The following is a 22,394-nucleotide window of genomic DNA, read 5'->3' on the forward strand; positions in this document are numbered from 1 at the left end:
CGCAAATGCCAAAAATTTCCTGCAACTGATCTCCAAACCTCCTAACCCTCCCACCTCCAGCCCTGGGTTGTCACACGGACCTTGGGCAGGGGTGGGGATTGTGTGTGCTGCACATGCAAGCGGGGAGGCGTGCGAAGCGCGAGCTGAGGAGGGCGGTCTGGAAATGCACCGGCAGAGCAGCAGGGGGCACTGTGCCACTCCGCCACAGCCACGGGCGAGGGAGAGAGAGAGAGAGAGAGATGCCACGGGGGTTGGGGTGTGTGTGTGTCTGTGTCACGCAAACGAAAAAGAGAATTTCAGAGAGGCTCTTTAAACGCTGCCGCCACGCCCGCCACGCCCTACCTGTAAGCACTGGCACATTCAAGCATTCATTCAATGACAGTCGTGAGGCCAAGCTCTTTCTTCTGTTTTAATGATGCGAAATGACCAGTACAAGAAGGAAGCTGTGAATGGGGAATTCCCGCTTAAACCTACGTTTAAAACTACATTCACTTAATTACCCTTTACCCCTCTTCCCACTAGAGTATGTCACCCCCCTTCCCAATCCAGGTGGCTTCTCTGATGTATCTCCCTTCTGTGGCCTTGGGGTGCTAACACCATAAATCCCTAGCCATAACAATGCAGTTCACACTCCAACTTGGCACCCCCTCCCATCCGGCGACACGATGTCTGTTACCACTGATAAGAGACTGGTGGAAGATGCTCCGATAAGGGGTTCTGTGAACCTTTTGATCAGAGGGTCTGAAACCACCCTCGAGGCTATCGCCCTGAAATTACAAGCCCTTAAAAGTAGCCCAAAATAGCCCCCTCCAAAATCACAACCCACAAATGCCAAAAGTTTCCCACAACTGCTCTCTAAAACTAGCCCAATTGGGTGGAAACCACGACATATCACCCAACTGGCAACACTGCAAGGGAGATGTGGTGGTGAAGGTATTGCCTGTAAACTCAGGCACCCTGAGTGCCGTGGAGCTGAATACCCATTCCCTGAATCTGGGAGAGAAACAACTTAGCCTTTGCAAAGGTGGCTTTCTGCCTACCCGAAAACAGGAATCATCCAGCAATTCAGGCAAAAGCAAAAAGCCTTTATTAAGGGGGGCGAAGACCTTTTATAGGGTGCAGAAACAAACGATACATACATTTGGTATATGTGATACGTCATAAAGCAAGTGATCAAACAATAAAAGACATTGATTACATGTGAGAATTGAACAATGGAAAACATGGATTCTAGATAACATTCCACAAAGGGCAAATTTATGGGTTATGTCACTCCCTTTCCCAGCGGGGTTTGTATCTTTTAAAACTTGCAAGTGTATTCAAGGACTTTCAGAATACGCGCCCTCTTGTAGTTGCTGAAGAGGCAAGTTCTCACACACCAGAAGAAAGGGCCTTGGCCCAGAAGAAAAAATGTTTTCCTAAAGTTAGAAAAGAGGCCTAGACCGCCATGTTAGAAATACCAGTATCACCTTTCCTTAAAAGCTAATGTTGAAGCCTAACAATTCCAGGTAACAATTCCCCCATTTGGTTCTCAAACTATTTATAGTTTGCTGAACCACCATTATGTATAGCAAGGAAGTGAGTAGTTAACATGTGAAATGGTACACTGCCTGTGGTTGCAGTGCGTTGTGGAGCAGTTAAAAGCGTAGTGGCAGCATTGCATGGCAGTCACATATTATATAAGACAACATCCAAGTGTAGCAAGAAATACCAAGACTATAATAGCAATCAGGCCAAGCCATAAATGTTTCACCCAACCCCAGTCTGGTAGCCAAAAAGTGAGCCAGTCCCACATGGATTGGGTGTCCTGCTGTTCTTGAAAATGTTCCCTGTCCTTAGTTACAGAGGAAATTATGCTCTGTTGTTGTGCCATCAAGACTTCACTTCTGTCATGAAACATGCAGCAAGTTTGATTAATATAGACACAAACTTCTCCATCCTCTGCTAAGACCTTATCTAAGGAAAGTCTACTGTATTTTGCATTACCACATTTTTCAGAGAAAGGATTTTATCCCGAAGTAACTTAGGCTTTGTGAGGTTTCATTAATAAAGACTTCAAAAGCTACAGACATGTTTACAACAAATATATACAAATTATGAATGTCTTTGTAGTTTCTAACAACTCCCACAGCTGGAAATATTGTCCTCCCAATTTGTTTTCCTCTGGGAAATTTTATGTCAGGTGTAATTGCCCTGCATGTTCTATAGTGATGTCCAAAAGACCATTTAATTTTTGGTGAGGGTGGGTGAATCCCTCCTGGCCATAGCCAATAAATTGTACAAATTCCTTGCCAGGACTTCGGTAGAGTTTTAAAACCATGTATGCCACAAGTCCACCATAAACCATCAGATAGTCCGATGCCTTCAGTGTTATACATCAGGGCTTGGGCACTGTTCTTTAAAGTGGAAGTGCCATTCTGTTAGGTTGTCTGCCCTGTACAGACTTGCATTTCCACATCCCAAGCTACTTCATCATTAACTGGATCTATACAAGTATGACAGAAACACCACTTGCGTAACAGGGCTGTCAAAGTAAGGGAACAGTTTTCCCACCTTCCCACAGACCAAGAGCCATATATTGTCATGTTCCCCGTTGCAAGGCATAAGTGCATCACAACGGGGAACATGCACATCAGGGAAGAGGAAGGGAGAACCACCAACCCTTAAACGCACACATCATCCCTTAAGCACCCAAACCCATAAGTAAATCACCAGGACAATAGAAGTGCACCTCAGACTGGACCCAGAAACCATCAGCAGATCGGGGGAACTCCCACCCATTACCCCGGGGGGACGCACCTGCACAGGACGAAGGCAAGAAGACAAAGAGAATCGTCAGAGATCGCCTGAGTCACCCATCATCGAACCCATTACCACTCTAATCACCCATCCGGACCTGGCTTGGGGGGACAATAGGGGGTGGAGGACAAGGTCCGCCACCAGGGTATAAACAGGATGCCCTGCCACCACTCCTGCATTCCCGTCTTTTTCTCTGCATGCATTCCGTTTCAATAAAGCCAGAAATCCTTAGACCCTCTAAGTGAGTCCGTGTTTTATTCGAGGCGAGGCTGCCCTGACATATATTCTTTGAAAACAGAAGAGGGCATTGGAAGGTTGTTGCATAGTGTTGAAATGCTGGTTGCTAAATAAGAGGGGCTGGTCAAGTGTAATTGTCAGGTTCCTCTGACCAAAAGATTCACAGATCCCCTTATCGGAGCATCTTCCATTGCTTCCTTATCACTGGGTCAGACTCTCTGTCGCCAGACGGGAGGGGGTGTTGGGATGGAGTGTGAATTGCATTATTATGGCTAGAGGTTTATGGTGGTACACATCAAGGCCAGTCAGCAGAGATACACAGCAACACCACCTGGCTGGGAAGGGGGGTGACATACTGCCGTGGGAAGAAGGAAAAGAAAGCAATTAAGAGAATGTAGTTTTAAATGTTCTTTTTAGAGGGAATTCTCCATTGGCAGCTTTACTCTTGTCCTGATTGTTTCACTTCATTAAAATAGTTAAAGGACCCAGGTCTCCTGACTGTCATTGTGTGAATGCCTGAATGAGCCAGGGCTGACAGTAATCACGTGATTTACCCACCAGTCAGTACCGAGGGGTACAGGAAACAGAGGGCATCCCTTACCTCCCTCCATGGGCAGCTGGAAAGGAGCAAAGCCAACACGTTTCATTTTTCAGGTCAGTATTTTCCAGCACATAAAAAGTCTGATCTGAACAAGAGAGTTGCTCTCTCAATCTGTCCCTCCCCCATTTGTTGCACAGAAAGTTTGCCAAGAAGTAAAAGAAGCAAAAGTCCAACAGAAGCCGTGGTTGCTTAAAGGGGGGAGGGGGGGAAAGAGTCCGCACAAAAGCATTCTTTAGGCTAAGTCCAGGAATCCAGCAAAATCAACTACAGTCCACTCTCTGTCTGGGCTCTTGGCAAGGCGCTTGAGCAATTGAAGAGTCGGTTCTGCAGAAAGTACTGCTGGCTTTACCTGGCTGTGATGAATCCAGGAATTTCTCCTCTCTAGAAGGACAGAGGTCTGGGTAGTCAGCAAAATCTGGAACGGACCCTCCCAGGTTGGATTGAGAGTCTTGCAATGGAACTTTTTTAAGCCACACAAATTTCCCCAGCTGGAATGGATGGATCTGGTCACTCAGAGGAACTGTAGCCCCCACTGCTGCAGCTTTCCAGAGCTGCTTCTGTAAGGATAGAAACTGTTTGGCAGTTAGTTCATCCCTCCCCCCGCCCAACCATAGACGCGTTAAGATGACAGGAAGGCCCCCCACTTTGTGAGTCCTTGGCCTAGAAGAAGCTCCTGGAAGTTTCCACATAGGCTCCAGGAGCAAGCCGGTCTACAGTAGCTTGAATACCACAATGTCCTTTCAGATGTAGTTGTTGAGCCAGAAGATGAAGAAAAGCACATGGGACAACCGGTTGCCCATTAAGAGCCATCCAGAAGGAACCGTTCCCAGAAGCATCACAGAGACATTGCAAGTAGCAGTCCCAGCATCTGAAAGAAACTTCTCATAAGAAATAGCACAGGAACTTGAAACACAGGTGCAAAGACTGAAAGACACAAGGCTGTTGAGCAGCCTTCTGAGCAACCTCTTCAGCAAAGTGGTCGCCTTTAGCAATAAAAGGAGAGGTGCATCCAGAGGTGAGACAACCAGGCCTTTGAGAGCAATCTGGTGGCCTAAGGTGGTGAAGAATCTTCTCAGCCTCCACAAGGCAGTGAAGATAGTAACAGTTTTGTCTCTGGCAATTCAACAAGCTTGAATTAAGGCAGTAAGTTCAGCTGCTTGGGCCCCCAAAGAAGGTGGCAAGGGTTCCACCCAGCAGATGAAAAGAAAATAAATAAATAAAATTGCAGCCCCTGTTAAATGGACTCCATCAACCAAAAAGGAAGACCCATCCAAAAAGAGTTCAAAGACAGGATTCTGTAGGGGCACCTTTGTAAGATCAGAGCAAGCTTTCTCTACCAGGTTATGGTCTGCAGACAGTCATGCTGGTAACTTCCTTCATCTGTAATCTCAGGAAGCAATGTTGCAGGATTCAAAGTTGTACACTGCTTCCAAGTCACAGTTGGAATAGCTAGAAGGTCTGCTTCATAAGCGGCTAAACGCTGATGTGCAAAGGCTTGAGTTCAGCAACCTCAAGAGGAACAAAAAAAAAACCAGTTAATCGAAAACGCATAACCAAGTCTTTTGATATTTGAACAAGTAGGACAGTAGCAGCCAAAGCTCTCAGGCGTCCTGCTGCACAAGCAATAGAGTCCAGCTATGCAGAACAGTGGGCTACAGGCCCCTCTCTGGTAGCTGGAGTCACAAAAAAGAAAAAGAAAAAAAAGTTTAGTCAGTCTGTAAAACACTGGTATCCAAGGCTTATAAGAACCTAGAATTCCAAGTAAGGCTGTCACCTGGCACTTGATAGAAGACAGTGGAAATTGAAGAATAGCATCCACTCTGGCAGGGAAAAGTTCTCTTGTGCCAGGATGTCTAATATAGCCCATGTAAGTCACTTTAGGCAAACGAAACTAGCTTGGCAGGTGAAGCCTTGTGATCCTATTCTGCAGAACTATAGAGTCAAGTCTTTGGGTCTCTGTGGTAGGCTTCAGCAGGTTTTTTTTTAAAATGTAACATCAGTAGAGGACCGACCCCAGAGTGATTCAGGAACATCTGCAAGTGGAGGAGATAATCGAAAAGGCTCTACTGGCAATGTAAAAGAAAAGTTAACAGAGAACCCTGATGGTAAGGAAAAGTTTAGACCACCTAGAATACAGTGGATGGTGGCTGTCTCCCTCTCCCTCTTCGGCTTTGAAACGGAGATGAGCACCGCCCCCTAGAGTTGGACACGACTGGACTTAATGTCAAGGGAAACCTTTACGTTTACCTTTACGGCCCGCCCACTCCTTGAGTCGACCAAGACTTGGCCCCTCTAGCTAGTGCCCGGCAGCTTAGTTGGAGGTGGCTAGTTGGGCTGTGTGTCTTGTCACAGCTAGTTGGGCTGTGTGTCAGGAACCACACTGAGACAAGGAATAGGTCTCTAGTGTTTTATTACTGCTGTTAGATATAAAAATAATGAGAAACCCGGACCAGAGATCTCTGAAAAGGAACTTACTTTATTTGAGCGGTTTGCAAAGCACGGTGGGCACCTTGACCAGGCTACGCAGAGTCTGATCGAAAGGAGAGATGCCACACCCAAAATTACAAATACACACTTTCTTATACCTTTCCCTGTTTCGCCTCCCCCCACACTTTTCTGGCCTGTTTCCCCATTGGCTGGGTACTCTCAGACGCACAATCTTCCGACCGCCTCGTCCCCTGGATCCCTCTATCTTATTTTGCTTACGCTTGTAAAAGCCTCATTTTGAAACATTTTAAACATTCCAAGGTTTTCACACATTGAAGTCTTTATAGGCCAATTTCTCATATGGTGACATTTACTCTATCTCCTTGCTTAGCACATCCTGGAGCCTTCGTACAAGGCATCTGAATGCCAAGCTTTTAATTAGGCCCATTTCTTCCCTTTGTTCCTTTTGAAAGTATTCTAAGTTGTTACCTTATTTGTAAGCCTGCCAGTTTCCACCTCATTATCCCAAGGCTTTTACCATTTAAATCTTAGTTCTTATCGTTTGGTGAGCTTTCCCTACTATCTCTTTCTGTCTTCGTGTTAGTTTAATTATTTAACATTGTGTTACTTACTAGCTTAAACTATTTACACATATTGCTTCTTTGCTATTACCTAATATTAGTATTTACACCTTAAAATCTCCCCAGCCAAGATCTATATGATATTGCCTTATATGGCTATATATATACATCTTCCCTACTTTTTTACAAATTGTATTTTTCCATATCTTACAATCCCCCCTTTTCATTTTTATCAGTTTGTTCAATTTGTAACTCAAATTCTTTTAATATTGCTTTTGCCTCCCAGTATCCTTGAGTATCCTGGCTTTCCAAGCTCTGGTACATTATTGATTTTGGAGGCATCATGCTTTTGATTGTACTTTGGACAATGCTTTTGATAAGGGGGATAGGATCCCCATCATTGGAGCTTGTTTTCAACTACTGAATAACCCCCCCCCCCCAAATCCCTCTTGTCCTATATCTAGGGCCCCTTTCCATCCACCAAACCAAGAATCCAGCAACCCTGCAAGGGAGGTGTCTACCCCCGAACCCTCAGCCAACTCCCCAGACAGTGCAGCCAGACCCTGCAAGGCCCGAGCAACAGTTCCATCGGGGGCTGTGCTGCCTGGAATAAAGGCACAACAGCTCCCCCCCAGCACCACACAGACTCCCCCTTTCTTTGCCAACAGCACATCCAATGCCATTCCACTCTCCCAGGCCACCCCGCTAGTGGCATCCAGCCGTTCTGCAATACCCTTCACAACATCTCCGGTACAGGTCATGAACCCCTGTTGGCCACAATAGATGTAGTTGATCCAATCCACATCCCCGTGGACCGTCACCCACCAAAACAGAAAGGATTCAAATCCCGCCAAAGTTTGGCCTCTAGCCCTGAACTCATCCGGCACTTCCCTAGGCACTTCCACCCCGTCTACACACACTTCACTGTCAAATGATCCTTCCGGTGCATCCCTCTTATTCCTTCTGGGTTTTAAAGCCCCCCCGCCTTTTAATAGTTGTTTATCAGTCCACCTGTGACTCAGGCACCAGCCTATAAGGCTAACAAATCCAGACCAATGGATTAACCGTAGTTCCATACTACAGGTAGGCTGGATTTCAGAATTGTATCTTAATACCTTTTCATATGAAAATATAAATTCCCTATTGTTCTAAATTGAGTACATCTTCAAAGCTTCCCTTGAACCCTGTGACTCTCTTTTCCAGGTCCAGGGACTATTATGGTCATCAAAAGGTATTAGAAAAAAGTTCAGGCGCATGGTGCGCTCTATTTCTTGGTCTTCCTGGGGCTGCACAGTCCAGTGTCCAGCAGTATTTGGCAACACCAGTGTCTTCTTTAGGGTTTCTCCCAACTCAGTTGCTGACTCCCCTCCGTCTAGTTTAATTTCCAGACTTAAAAGGATGCGCCTGCTGTTCCAACAGTAGGGCTCTGTGTTCCTGTAGATAGGGAGACAAGGACAAGACTTGCGCAGATAACTGTTTCAAATACTTGCAGACAAATTTCTTCCCCATGGCATGCATGTCTCCTACGTCTTCACTAAGAATTCCAAGATAGAGTCACCCATCTCAAATGGACTGACTCCTGGTCTTTTCTTAGGAGCAATCCAGAGACTTAGTATTGTCACTAAAAGGCCTGTGTCCATGTTAATCCTGCCTTTGGTCCTAGCCTCTCCAAGTGTCTTTTCAGCCTATAAAGAAAGCTTTTCACCCATTCTAAGAAACAGTTCACCCCAAACCCCCCTTTGGAGGTTCCCCTGGAGTTGAACCTGGTTGGTCTTTGGGTTGTCCTTTTGGCATACCACACATCTCTCACACACACCTGTTTGGCTTTCAAAAAGATTCCAGGACAAATAAATATTCTAGACACACAATCCCCTAAAGCGTTTGTCCCATGTGACTAGATTGGTAGGTGTAGTTTTGGATATATCTAAGCACTACTTTGGATACAACTAACTTTCTTGCCCTAGCAAAATACCACCTTAAATAAGTAGGCTGGCCATCTCTTTGCCACCTGACCCAATTGCTTAAACAACAAGTCTCTTTCAAAACCCCCAAAATTGGGTCAAGACTTTTACAGCCAAACCTCTAATTTTAATATATATATATAATGACTTAAAGTCATTTTTTTTCAGTAAAAACAATATTATATTTCAATTGCCAATATTTAATTCCCCAATAACTTCCCTAAAATCAAAACTTGTAAAACTAGAAAAAAAGCATTGACATAAGAGTTTATCTAGTGTTTGGACTGTTTCCATAGCCAAGATTGTTAAAACAAAAAAAAACAAAAACAAAAACAAAATTCAGATAGATCATATCAGTCCATGGAAGCTCTACTAAAACCATACATTGTCCAAAATTTTTCCTCTCTCTCTCTCCTGTTTTTATCATCATGTGCCATGTTGAGGAGTGATTAAAATTTAATCCATATAAAATTTATAAAAACACACACTTTTCTAAAACTGGAATGCCAGGGGCAGAGCAGAGTGGAGCTGTGAGAGCAAAGGCGTGCCCCCCCTTCTCTCTGAGTCATTGCCTCTCTGAAACTGCCCACATCCCCCCCCTTTTCACAAGAGGAGTAATCATTTCCTTCTACAGCAGAAAGAGAAATCTCTGAAACTTAAAAGATTGTCCCTGATGTGTGTAAAGGCACTGCAAAAGGAAGAATCCTAAAAAGATGGGGGAGTAAAGGATCTTCTGTAAAAGCATTGCCCCTCCCCTCTGTCACCCCTCTGTCCCCTCATCTGGATCCTCAAGCCTGTAACAAGCAGGCAAGAGGCAGACTGAAGGGGGGAGTTTGGGTGAGACTGGGCAAATAATGAAACACAATACTCCTCAAACAATTAAAGAACAAACAAAACAAATGGGAAAGGATTGACAAAAACCTTTCAACTTTCCCTTAATATGCATTCAAATTACACAAATCACAACACACATACACAAAACCAGAATAAATGGTGGATGCAGGCATGGCCAGAACCTGCAGCCTCCTAAGGAATAGACTCACACAATCTCTCAACTCTCTTTTCACAACTCAAAACAGTTTCTCAACCTTACATGTACGCGCACATTCGGACAAACAAATGCTCTCAAAAAGAAAACCGCACACCAATGCCTCAACAGGCTGTTGCCACATGCACTCCATCACAGCCCTGCAGGAACACAGAAGCTCTTCCTCCCTGCCTCTCAGCCAGGAGAAAGGAATGCTTTATTAAAAGGGCGATGGCTCCCATCAAGATGAATCTAGCTGCTCCCATGCCTATTGGAGACAATCCACACTCAACTGCCCTATTGTGATTTAACTCAACTCCCCTCCCCAGAGAGCCTGCGTCTCTCCAGGGCCTTTTCACGCGGTGAGTTCTCTTCTCTAATGTCTCTTCTCTGATCGGGGTCCAGCCTGCACCCTCCCTGTCACCGTTGTTTCCCTAGCCCTCCATTCCATGGAATACCTCCTCGACCCAATCTTCCGAAAAGCTCCCCCTGCCTCCCCCTCTTTGGGGCCGCAAACCTTGAGCTAAAAACAAGGCATTTCATCTTTCTTTTTCTCTCTTCCTCCTGGGGTTGCCCTGCAAACACCCTGTTCATTTATGGGCTCTGCCAGCAACCCCCCCCCCCCAACTTTTGTAGTTTTCTTTCAATATCCTCCCAACTTTTCCCTTTTCTGTCCCATTTCAATAACCATCCTCTGTTCCTCCAATGTCAGGAAGACTGATAAGAAAGTCTGAATATCTTGCCACATTGGATTGTGGACTTGCTTCAATCCAATCCACAGACTCTCAACTAAATCACGATCTTTGACACTTCAGCAAAGCTTCGATCCACATACAGTTGCCAGTCCTCAGCTCTCTCACAAACAAGACACAGTTATAAAATTCAAACATACTTATAAACATGGCAACTGTTTTTGGTTGCTTTCCCATCAACAAAAGAAACTTGGGGCCAACGTGCACCTATGGCAGCCCAAGATATCTTCCAAAAAGACAATAAAAATCAAAACACACACACCACACAAACAAAATATATGTGCATGCACAAACACACTCAAAAATAAACAAAATAAAGTAAAAAATACTAACTTTTCAATTCTAATTATTAGGTCTCCCCACAGGTCTCACCCTTTTTTTTTTTTCAATTGCCATTGTTTACCATTTTCTTATAAGGTTCCTTTTCCCAATTTCTCAACAAGAGTCCAAGCGGACTCTCCTTAGGTATGTTTCTAGCTAATTCTGGAGGGGACACCTTCCTTTTGGAACTTTTATTGTTGCCCATATGGGTTACTGCCTTCCCTTACCCTGATCCCTGATCAGTACAGCCCCCTCTTGACCTTCTTATTGTTTTTACCCCCCCCAAGGTAGAGCACTCCAGCCTCGCTGGATTTGCTTTTCAGCAATTTTAAGCCTCTGACTGTCGGGGGGGTAAAACCGGGCCGGCCTCCCAGCAGGCGCTGGCTAATTTTAAAGTCCGACCTCAACCTAACACATTGAACCAGCCACGCGGGTCTCCGCTTTACAGCGAATCGCCACTGATCTATGTACTGAATCTGATCCCAATGTCCATCTTCGGTCACCTTCTGATGGACTTTATTAATAACATGAGAATTGAATGTCCCTTCTTCCGGCCAGCCGACCCCGAAGGTGGGCCACTCATTTTTACAAAAAATCTTCAGAGTGCCTGGGTCAGCCAGGGGATCTCCATAATCTCCACCAAAGGCGTCAGAAAAGTTTCTCAGCATACACTTTAGTGGGGTGTCGGGGGTGCTGTTTCCTCCCCCCATTTTCTTCCATTTTCTTCTACAACCTTAGGTTCGGGGCAATCTAGTCACCCCCCTTCTTCTCCGCAAACTTCACCGCCCTTTGGAACTGGTCTCCCAGCAGACGCTGGCTCTCTTTAAAGACCACTAACTTCCCGTCCAGTCTCCCAGCAATCGCTGGCTGTCTTTAAAGACTAGGGATGATGGTATTTGTGTGAAAAAGGGTTTCTCGGACCTATGTTTTTCTCCTAGGGTTCCCTCCCTGGGTTCCTTACACACTACAGCCGACCTGTGGCACCGGACTCTCAACGGCTACCACCAGGAACTGCAACTGTTTAACCACCCACACAACCTACATGGACTTCATTAGGCACGCCGGCCCGAGTCCAGGGGGGTGTACGGGCCCCCTCTTCTATCCTCAAGCGGGATAGGTACCCCTTAGTTTAAGTATATACTCACCTCAGTTATCTTGGTTCCACGTTCACTCAGCCCATCATTCGCACCACGCCGGCCAGCTCTCCATTCAGACTTCTCTTTTCCTTGTCATGAAGGGTCCTTGGAATCAGGAGGAGGTATCCCCGGGACCGAACCGTCAACTCGGTCGAGACCTTCGGGAGAACTCTCCCGCGGCGCCTAGGCGTCAACTCCAGGCGGCGGCTCTGTGCCTTGGGGTTCCTCCCGTTCCAGCGAAAAATCGCCCTCGAGCAGTCCCATCTGGGTCACCAATATTGTTGTAGAAATGAAGACTAGGACGCTCGGGTCTTCATTCAGGAAAAGAGTTTAATATGCGCATAGGTTCAGACAAGCTCAAGCTTCAAGTTCTGAACCCCGAAGGTTCGGGGTCCTACTTCTTTTATACCCCCTCCTTAATGATTATACAGCATAGACTAAGTGTCAACTTAGAGATATATGATATAACTTTAAAAGCAAGCCGGGCGAGAAAAGCCTGGAGGAGCTGGTGAGCTTCCTGCCCGTCCCTTATCTTTGCTCATTTAGCTGCTACAGAATACACATACATTCCTGTTTCTTATCTGCCCGTTTGGCTCTTCCCCACATTCCACACTTGCAACAGATAGCTTACTTGCAATAAACAATTGTCTGATGAAAGGGCTTTAGTTCTTTGTTGTTTCCTTGACCCTAATTCTAATTCCACCTCACCCTCGCGGGGGTATGGAACCGCGGCTTTCGGGGATCCACTCTCGCTCCGCCTTGCCAGCCTCTGAGGCCCTTGGGGCGACACACACACACACACACTGGATCTCAGAACCTTGAGAGGCCTACCCAATCCCCCAACCACCCAGGTGTCTTAAAGTGGCTCTCTGTTTCCACCAAGTCTACTCACCTGGGTCCACGCGTGGAGTTTCCCGGCCTTTTACAGGGGCTGCAACATCACCCTTCTGACACCCGCACCCTTCCTTTTTCCTTTTCAGAGTTCTCCGATGGTCCGTCCTTTTTGTTCGTTTGGCTCGAACACCTCTGCTTTCAGGCCGGAGTCCCCACACTCCGCCCCCCTGGCTACCTAAAACTGGGTAGGATGCGTCTTCCAGGGGTTCAGACCGTGGCCCCCCTCCGGCCCCGAGGTGCTGAGTTGAGCCCCACGTTGGGCGCCAATTCGTTAGATATAAAAATAATGAGAAACCCGGACCAGAGATCTCTGAAAAGGAACTTACTTTATTTGAGCGGTTTGCAAATACCTAATTCCTCATCTGGGCACCTCGACCAGGCTACGCAGAGCCTGATCGAAAGGAGAGATGCCACACCCGAAATTACAAATACACACTTTCTTATACCTTTCCCTGTTTCGCCTCCCCCCCCCTTTTCTGGCCTGTTTCCCCATTGGCTGGGTACTCTCAGACGCACAATCTTCCAACCGCCTCGTCCCCTGGACCCCTCTATCTTATTTTGCTTACGCTTGTAAAAGCCTCATTTTGAAACATTTAAAACATTCCAAGGTTTTCACACATTGAAGTCTTTATAGGCCAATTTCTCATATGGTGACATTTACTCTATCTCCTTGCTTAGCACATCCTGGAGCCTTCGTACAAGACATCTGAATGCCAAGCTTTTAATTAGGCCCATTTCTTCCCTTTGTTCCTTTTGAAAGTATTCTAAGTTGTTACCTTATTTGTAAGCCTGCCAGTTTCCACCTCATTATCCCAAGGCTTTTACCATTTAAATCTTAGTTCTTATCATTTGGTGAGCTTTCCCTACTATCTCTTTCTGTCTTCGTGTTAGTTTAATTATTTAACATTGTGTTACTTACTAGCTTAAACTTTTTACACATATTGCTTCTTTGCTATTACCTAATATTAGTATTTACACCTTAAAATCTCCCCCAACCATGATCTATATGTTATTGCCTTATATGGCTATATATATACATCTTCCTTATTTTTTTACAAATTGTATTTTTCCATATCTTACACTGATACATAACAGAAATCCTAACAAACTGAAGAAGCGTGGGAAAAATCCAGACATATAAACCCCAAAGGCTAAGGCGGGCCCGATCTGTGTCTCTTTCAATGGATACCTAATTCCTCACTACTACGCATGCACTTTACAGCCTGGATGGGAGCCCCCTGCTCGCCATCCTCACTCATGACAGCTGGTGGAGGGTGGATGGGGGGTGGGGGGGTTTGAAAATCAGGGAGATGATTCTCTTTCAGGATCTCTGGGTAATTTTTTTGCAGATGTAGCGGTGTTCAGTGCTGCATCTTCCTGAGCTAGGTGTGGCACCATCATCCAAAAACACACAGTCTTCGTCTTCCAGGACTTCCCACCTGCAACAGAAGCGGCAATCAGGCAGAGGAGAGTGTTCCCCACATAGAAGTAAAACGGTGTCCTGAGTTCACAGTTCATCTGGCTGACCTTTCCCTCGCCATGCCTGGTGCCCTCTAGCAATGCTGGGCTGGGCTACGGCCACCAGACTTCCTGTCCCTTGGACCCAGTGACTGAGAATAACGGACGCGTAGCCCAACCTGTCCAGAAGGCGCCAGGCTGGGGAAGGCCGAGCTATCCACTCTAAGGAGCATCAGTGCTCAAAGGTGTTCAGGAGGTTGTCTGTCCCTCCACGGGAAGATTTTCTGACTTGCAGACATGAGGATAGGACTTGGATACTCCACGCTGTTCCTTACAGCTTCCTTCGCAGTTTTACTTCCTGGTTTCCTCTCAGTTCACTTAAACAAAGGCACCAATCTGGTACCATGCCTGCCTATGTAAACATCCGTGGAAAGCATGCCATATTCCACAGAATTAACGTGGCTAACGCCCGTGATTGGCTTGGTTTAACCCTGAATGGGCAGAGTCATCATTTAAGGGAAAGTGTGCAGGGCAAGAGGGGCTGGAGAGCTGACAGAAATTACTGGTTGTTACGACCGGGGGCAGGGCAAATTGAATTAACATGGCAGAATTGCATGTTGGTGGGGAATCCGTTGCTGGATCTTTCCTATTTGTTCCATTTTCGTGGTTCTTACAGAACTCTGTTCTCTGACATGCAACATGCAACTTAAGTGGGCAATGCTCTCTTTGCCCTGTTGCTTGGGAAAGAATAGTTTAAATGCCCAGGACAGTTGGGTGAACCAAAAGAGCCCTGGGACCATCTGTCTACAAACATCTACCTTTCTGAAGGTGGCAGAAGCCCGGGAAAAGGGCATTAGGATGAAAAGGTATGAAGGCTCAGCTGGAGCAGTAAACCCATCAGGAGATTCAGGAGTTCTTAGTGATCTGACACACAACGGTTGGGGAATTCTTGGTCATGAGCTACAGTATACTCTGGCCCTCTCAAAGTGTCCTGCAACTTCCTCTGTCTTTAATTCTCAAAGTTGATTCTGCAGATTGTTCCCCAGCTCATCTGTTCGGAAGTGTGGATCGTACATCTCTGTTCTGGGACCTCAGCTTTCCTGAACTCAACTCCAAGTGGAATTCTAACCAGATATCTGCAACGCATTCTGAGGTACATCAGTAGGGCCAGATCTGCCCATAGGAAGATACTGGGAAGTCTTGTCCATCAACTATATTCTGGCCTCCAAGGATCCTTCCTCTATCTTTAGGATTAAGTGCTCAGAGAGGATTCCAACCATTGTTGCTCAGCTCATCTGCTTGGGAGTGCCGATTGCCCACCTGCCTCCTAGCAGCTCCGCATTCCCAGACCCAACTCCAGATGGAATTCTGGACAAGGCATTTCTGATGCATTTTGAGTTACATGAGTAGGGCCAAATCCTTTAGGAGGCAACTCCTGAATGCTGGCAGCTGGAGGCTCTTTCTAAGCTCAGTCCTGAGCTGGAGAGCGCCTCACTGGAGGCATTTCACTTTCAAGCTCTTGCCACTGAAGGGGAAAGTGGGAAAGAGAAGACTCACGTTGAATGTTCTCCATCTGGCCATTTCCAGGGCTGATTTGGTTTTCTCCTGAGGCCGATCCAGAAGATATCGTTATCGGTGATGGTCTTCACAAACTCCTTTAGAAGACAGAAGCCGTGCATGTTAGAACCTCGCGCTGCTAGAGTCCCGGCTGAAGTCCTGATTTTCCCACATACACTTAGACTGAAAAGACTAAGACCATCTTCTGAACAGTAGTCTAACCCTAATAAAACATAGCTAGAATTTCCTTTAGCGAGCTGGGAGTGACCAAAACCAGTTGCATTTCTCACCATCTCCTCATCTGTAATTTTAGCTAGGGAAGCGTCAAGCGAAATACAGGCATTCTGGCTCTCCTGCCAGTTCTTCTCCTCTTCTGAAGGCTTGTAGCATCGTCCCCGATGCCCAATCCAGTCGGGCGGACATTGAATCGCACCCATTTGGCAGTTTGGTGACGTTGACCTTCCTAGAAGCAAGACGGAAAGAATCGACACGGACTTACCCAGCCCCCTTCTTGTGGGAAGGATGGGACCGTCCTGCTGAATTAGAACCTTTGTTGGCGAGTTCTAAGAAGCCCCAACCCGGATAAGAAGAACCAAGTTCTAGCTGCTGTAACGGCTTCTGTCCGGTAATCCTCGGATCATTGGAGACTGTGGAACTGAGCAGCGATTTGCACGCTGGATTTGGACCGAGGAAACCAGGTGAAAATCCACCTATTCAGCCATGAGTCTCCCTGTGGGATTTGCCACTGATCTGGTCCACCTCCCCCACATCTGGTCCACATACCTCACATGTACTGCTTGTGGCAGGACACGGCTAAATAAAGAAATACACATTAGTTTATTTTACGTTTCAGGATTTGCCCCTACTACTGTGAGCTGGCAAGAAAGACTCAGATCTTTGCTAGTCATCATTCATTTTCCTGCCAAGTCCCTTAAAACATTATTTCTGCCCCTCTCAGTAGTGCCCAATGGCTATTTCTCCCCTCTGGCTATGTCATTCTGGATACATTTCCCAAAACCAAGCCTCAGCTGGGCTATCGAAAATGGGTGATGCTTTCCCCCAAACACAGGAGCTGAAGCTTCATGGACTGGACAAATAGTTACAGTGACTAAAGGCCGTAGCAAGGCCAGCTCTCTGTTTCTGACCGAACTGCAGAGGTCATCCTGCTTCATGGAGTCACATGAGAAGAAGCAGCGTTTCAAGGGAACCGCAATAGGGTCTGGATTCCTTACCCAAGAAAAAGAAGAGGCCGGCGATGAGGGTGAGAAGGACGGGGATGCCAAATCCAATTAGGGCCTTTTTGTGTTGATGGTACATTGGCACTGATCTCTGCCTTAATGTCCTGTCATGTGCTGCACAACCAAAAGAAGAGAAACAAGATTCATCAGCATTCCTCTGCTGCACCAAAGGGATGGAGAGGGGAAATCTGGATGCAGATGAGCCGAAACCCCCAAATAACATTTTACACACATTTCTCAGTTGCTAAGGTTGTCTTGCTTTTCATTTTCTTTCACTTTCCAAACACTCTCCTCTTGGGGCAACTAAAACGTCAGTCTGAGTCTGATGGAAACGAACTGAGACACAGTGTTCCCCTTGAGCAAACGAAACCGCTTAGGACGTCTTGCCCTTAATCTTTCCCTAAGGAAGTGGAACTCATTGGTCATCTCCTTTTCTGTCTTTGGAGGGTTTCCAGCATGGGCCGATAACTTTAGCTGAGGGGTGGACGCTTTTGGAATTTGTAGAGCATGTTGGGGGCACTCTCTCAAGACGTGGCATCCTTGGTGCTCTCTGAGCCTAGCTGTTTTCTTGCAGACGTTTCATTGCCAGACTGGGCAACGTCATCAGTGCGAGGCAACAACTTCAGTGCGAGTGCAACTTTATCAAAAAGTGCCTGACCGCTCAGCCCACTACAGCACAACCAGCACAAGCTATGAAAAGGATAACACCGCCATACATCGGAAACATCTCAGAAACCACCCACAGACTGTTACAACCACACGGCATCACCGTAGCACTCAAACCCACCAAAGCCCTTCAGAACACCTTAAGCAAACCAAAAGACCCAGTAGCCCAAGAAGAAAAAGCAGGAGTCATCTACAACAGACGGTGCAAGGACTGTAAGAGCCACTACGCAGGACAGACAGGCAGAAGACTGGCAGAGCGCATCCACAAACACCAACTAGCGGTCAGAAGACACGATGAAAACTCCTTCATCTCACAGCACATGGACAGACTCAACCATAGTTTCACCTGGGAAACTGTGAGCATCCTAGACCAAGCCAAATCCAAAAACGCCAGAGAATTCCTGGAAGCCTGGCACTCAGACAAGGAAAAGATCGCACTGAAGATGTTGCCTAGTCTAGCAATGAGACGTCTGCAAGAAAACAACAAGGCTGAGGGAGCACCAAGGACTCCCCAGTTCAACCCTGAGCTACAGAGATTCTCTTGATTGGTACTCTCTCAGAATGGCTGCAAAGGAGGTTCCTCCCCTTCACTGAAGGTCTGCGGTGATGGTGTGGCCAATCCCAAAACAGCAGTGAGACTCTCTCTCTTCGTTCCTCCCTCCCTCCCTCCCTCCCCCCCACCCCCATCCACTCTTCCACACCATCTTGTCTTCCTGGGCAAATGGGCCCCTTTCTGACAAAGCTCCAGGCTGTAGCCCCTGCTATTGCTTTTGCTGAAATAAGAGATAAAGTTCGGTGAGGCAGGGAATTGATAGTGCAGCAGAGGACCTGCAGGAGGGTCTGCACAAAGTCTGGGGGTAAAACTGGCCTACAAGGCTTAACTGCCTGAGAGAAACCACCAGCGGTCCCTGGAACGAGTCCACCCTCCCTCTTCTCCTTTCTGGAGCCTCCTGGACACGGAAGGTGCCCAGAGAGGGCCATACTTGCACGTTCAGAGCTGACTTCCCGCCCTCCCATCCTGGGACTCATTGTACATTCTATGTAAATGGCATGGTAAATCATACTGTGATTACTCCCCATCTGTGTAATCACGTTTGTTTGTTTCATTAAATTTATTTTACCGGTACAGGTAGCCCTCACTTAACAACAGGTCAGATAACAACCAAAGTTACGACAGCCTCGGAAAGGGTGCTTTATGCCCCGTGAAGCACTTCCGACCATCACAAAACGTTGCAAACCGCCCCCCCCCAGTCACGAGATCGCAATCTGAGTGCTTGGAAACCTGCTCACACTTACAACTGGCTGCCAAACGCCACGCAATCGTGTGATGGCCGTTTGCAAACGTCTCTGCTGGCCTCCCCAGAAAATCAGTGAGGAAGCCGGCAGGGGAGGCTCCAAGCCGCTGCTGTCTGCCAAGAGGGCCCCGCTCGTCTCTGGCGGCTGTTTCAAAAGCTCCCTGCCTAAGGATTCTCAGCCCGAGTGGAGGGTAAGGAGTATGGGGTGCCGCGGGGGGTGGGTGAAATCCTTTGAGAGTCCTACTCTGTGCGAAGGATTTAGCTAGAAACAGCCCCCAGAGACGAGAGGCAGTCGGGATCCAAGCAGGATTCTCAGCCCCTGAGCAGAGAGAGACTCCCACATAGCCCGCGCCAGGTATCCCAGGGCTCCCTACCCTCAAGGCACCTTGTGCTCCTTACCTGGAACTCCGTCCACTTAACGACCCATGAGGTCACTTAACGTCCACAACTGGGAGAGCTAATATTGCGGTCGTTAAGCAAAGCGGTCACGTGCCATCTCACTTAATGACAGCTTTGTTCAACAACCGAGATTCCAGTCCCAATTGTGGTTGTTAATTGAGGACTACCTGTAGTCCTTGACTTACGACCACAACAGGGACTGGAAAGTTCATAGTTAAGCAGTACAGTCATTAAGCTAGGCATCACGTGACCACACCTGATTTTATGGCATTTTCTGTGGCAACCGTTAAGCAAATCACCATGCTCACTAAGTGAGTCATGTGGTCATTAAGCAAACCATGCAGTTGTTAAGTGAATCATGCGGTTCCCCATTGATTTTGTTTGTCAGAAGCCAGCTGCGAAGGTCACAAATGGCAATTGTGACCCTGGGACACTGCAACTGTTGTAAATATGTGCCAGTTGCCAAGCGCCCAAATTTTGATCACGTGACCACAGGGATGTGGGGATGGTTGTAGGTGCAAGGATCGGTTGTAAGTCACCTTTTTAGCACTGTCGTAACTTCAGAGGGTCACTAAACGAATGGTCATAAGTCGAGGACTATCGTATAGCTGTCCACTGCAGCAGACTCTGAATGCCCATTCTCTGTGTCATGAAACATAACAATTCAGCAGCAGCTTTGGGAAGTCCAGCTGGGGACACAGCATTATGTTTTGGATTGCTCCATGCGCTCTGGCAGCCACGGCCAAAACCCTCCTTTGGGTTACTAGCTTCCAGATCTTGATACCGTTTTTACCTGTTCCTTGCTCCTGTCCAACAGCATGTCCGTTCATGGGAGAGGCCTGCAGATCTTGCCGCTCCTCATCAAGCTGATGTTCCATCTCTAAGTCTTCCCTGGTTACATCCCTATTCAGTATTCCTGGATTTGTCTGACCTGGAATTAGAAAACGGGGCTGTCACAAGAACGAAGGCCAAGATGCTTAGAGAAGCTGGCAAACTAGAGCTAATTTCAAGGAAACTCTTTCTAGGTAGAGGCCACAGCTTTTTAAAAAGTGTGCAGCAGAAAATAATTTGTAATGCAACGTTTTTATTGTCATGAATAAATTGGGCAGCTTTTTGGTGGTGGGGGGGGGGGGTAAAAACCAACATTCTGTTAACTACAGAAAATGTATAGGCCAGACTGAGTAACTGAAAAACTTTACGTACTGCAACACACACAAACACCAATCCACACACAACACACACAGAAACACTTTTCCTGAATTATTTACTAGAAATTAGGTCCAGCTTCCTCTCCCAAGTCATAGTAACTTTGGGGGGGGAAATGCTATAGTGGAGACCCAGGCAGGTGATCATAATTTCTGGGGTAATTTTTCTCAAGTTTATGCCCACGCCTTTTATTTATTTATTTTTAATTCATTCAGTGACTCACCCACTATCTCCACTACCCACAGTTTGTTCTGGTCTCCTAAAATCCTCTCCCTGGACCCCTTAGAAGAAAAGTAGCAGAACATATAAAAGTAGTCCTCACTTAATGGCCATTCATTTAATGACGGTTCAGACTTATGACAGTGCTGAAAAAACCGACTTACAACCAGTGCTCACGCTTAGAACCATCGCAGCGTCCCTGTGGTCACATGATCCCGATTTGGGTGCTTGGCAACAGATTCACATTTATGACCGTCGCAGCATCCTGCGGTCATGTGATCGCCATTTTCAAACTTCCTGGCCAGCTGCTGGCAAGCAAAATCAATGGGGAACTACAAATTCATCTAACACCCATGTGGTTCACTTAATGGCTGTGGTGATTCGCTTAATGTCCACCGCAAAAGAGTAGTAAAATTGGGTCGGATTCACTTAATGACTGCTTTGCTTAGCAACTGAAATTCTGGTCTCAATTGTGGTCATTAAGCAAGGTGTACCTGTAATTCTCTTATTGCTAACTATATGTGTCACCTGTAGGTTTTTCAAGGAAAACTGGGAGAAATAGTTTCCGCTAACACAGCTAAGATCCACCGCTATTGCAGAAGCTTTTGCTAATGCTACAAATGAGGAAGTCCGCCAACACATTCACTCCCTGATGATCAGGACGCGTGAAAAGCATTGCAAGGCCATTTCTCTATGGTAGCTTATAGCCTGTTCTCGCAGTGTTATCCCCTCAAGCCTGCTGTCATGGCAGGGGCTGGGGCACCTCCGGGAGGATCAGCGACGAACGCCAGGAGCCTATGCCAAGAGTATACGAGTCCTGCAGGGTCCTCCCAGCTGCCCAGCTAAAGCAAGCAGGCGGCTGCCTTGGGTGGCAGCAGCGGTGCTGGAAGTTGCTGGAGGTGGGCGACCACCTGAGGGACACGGCAAAGGCATCGCTTCCTATTGTGCAGGAGGAGGCCATGGTAAACGCCATTTTTTTACCAAGAAAACTGCAGGGATCGACCAGATAAAGTGAGTGGCAGTACAGTGCTGGATGCTGGGCCCTTCAATTGGAATGGCACCCAACACGCTCCTGAGAAGGAGCCGAGCATTCTTTGGAGCAGTAGCGGTGTTTACGACATGGCTAGACGAAAGCCTTCAAGACGTCAAGTCGCTGATGTTGTCGTGCAGGGAAAGAACGCCTGAAGCTGCAAAAACAAAACCACAGTAGGCGCATAGAATGTACGAATCATGAGCATGGGAAGCTCACAGTGAAAAGTGTCAGGACAACAGAGAAGTGAAACGAAGCTGTATGCTCCAGCCTCATTGATCCAACCTCTTTGTGGAATATATACTGAGCGAGCTGGACGGTATCTTCATTGTCAGTTCTAAGGCTGGTTGTGCTACCTGCTGCCATTAGTTGGATGAGCGTGGTTTTAAAACTGGAGGAAGAAACATCAATAACCTGTACCATAGTGATGATAATACTCTGATAGCTGAAATGATTTGGAAGCTCTAGTAAGGAGCTTAGGAGTACAGTGACAAAATGGGACTCACATTACATATACAGGTAGTCCTCACTTAACAACCATTCGTTTAGTGATGGTTCGGATTTACGATGGTGCTGGAAAAACCGACTTA

General features: G+C 46.8%; 1 long non-coding RNA gene across 1 annotated transcript in view; it reads right to left on the reverse strand.

Annotated features, from left to right (window-relative positions):
- Window positions 1–1,064: 1,064 nt before the first annotated feature.
- Window positions 1,065–22,394, reverse strand: part of LOC134492206 (uncharacterized) — a 313,653-nt gene continuing 292,323 nt past the window's right edge. The window contains exon 2 of the long non-coding RNA XR_010067399.1: window positions 1,065–1,343. This is a non-coding gene — a long non-coding RNA (uncharacterized LOC134492206). The remainder of the gene's footprint in view (window positions 1,344–22,394) is intronic.

This window comes from Candoia aspera, chromosome 2 (genome assembly GCF_035149785.1).
Source record: "Candoia aspera isolate rCanAsp1 chromosome 2, rCanAsp1.hap2, whole genome shotgun sequence".
Taxonomy (NCBI): Eukaryota; Metazoa; Chordata; class Lepidosauria; order Squamata; family Boidae; genus Candoia; species Candoia aspera.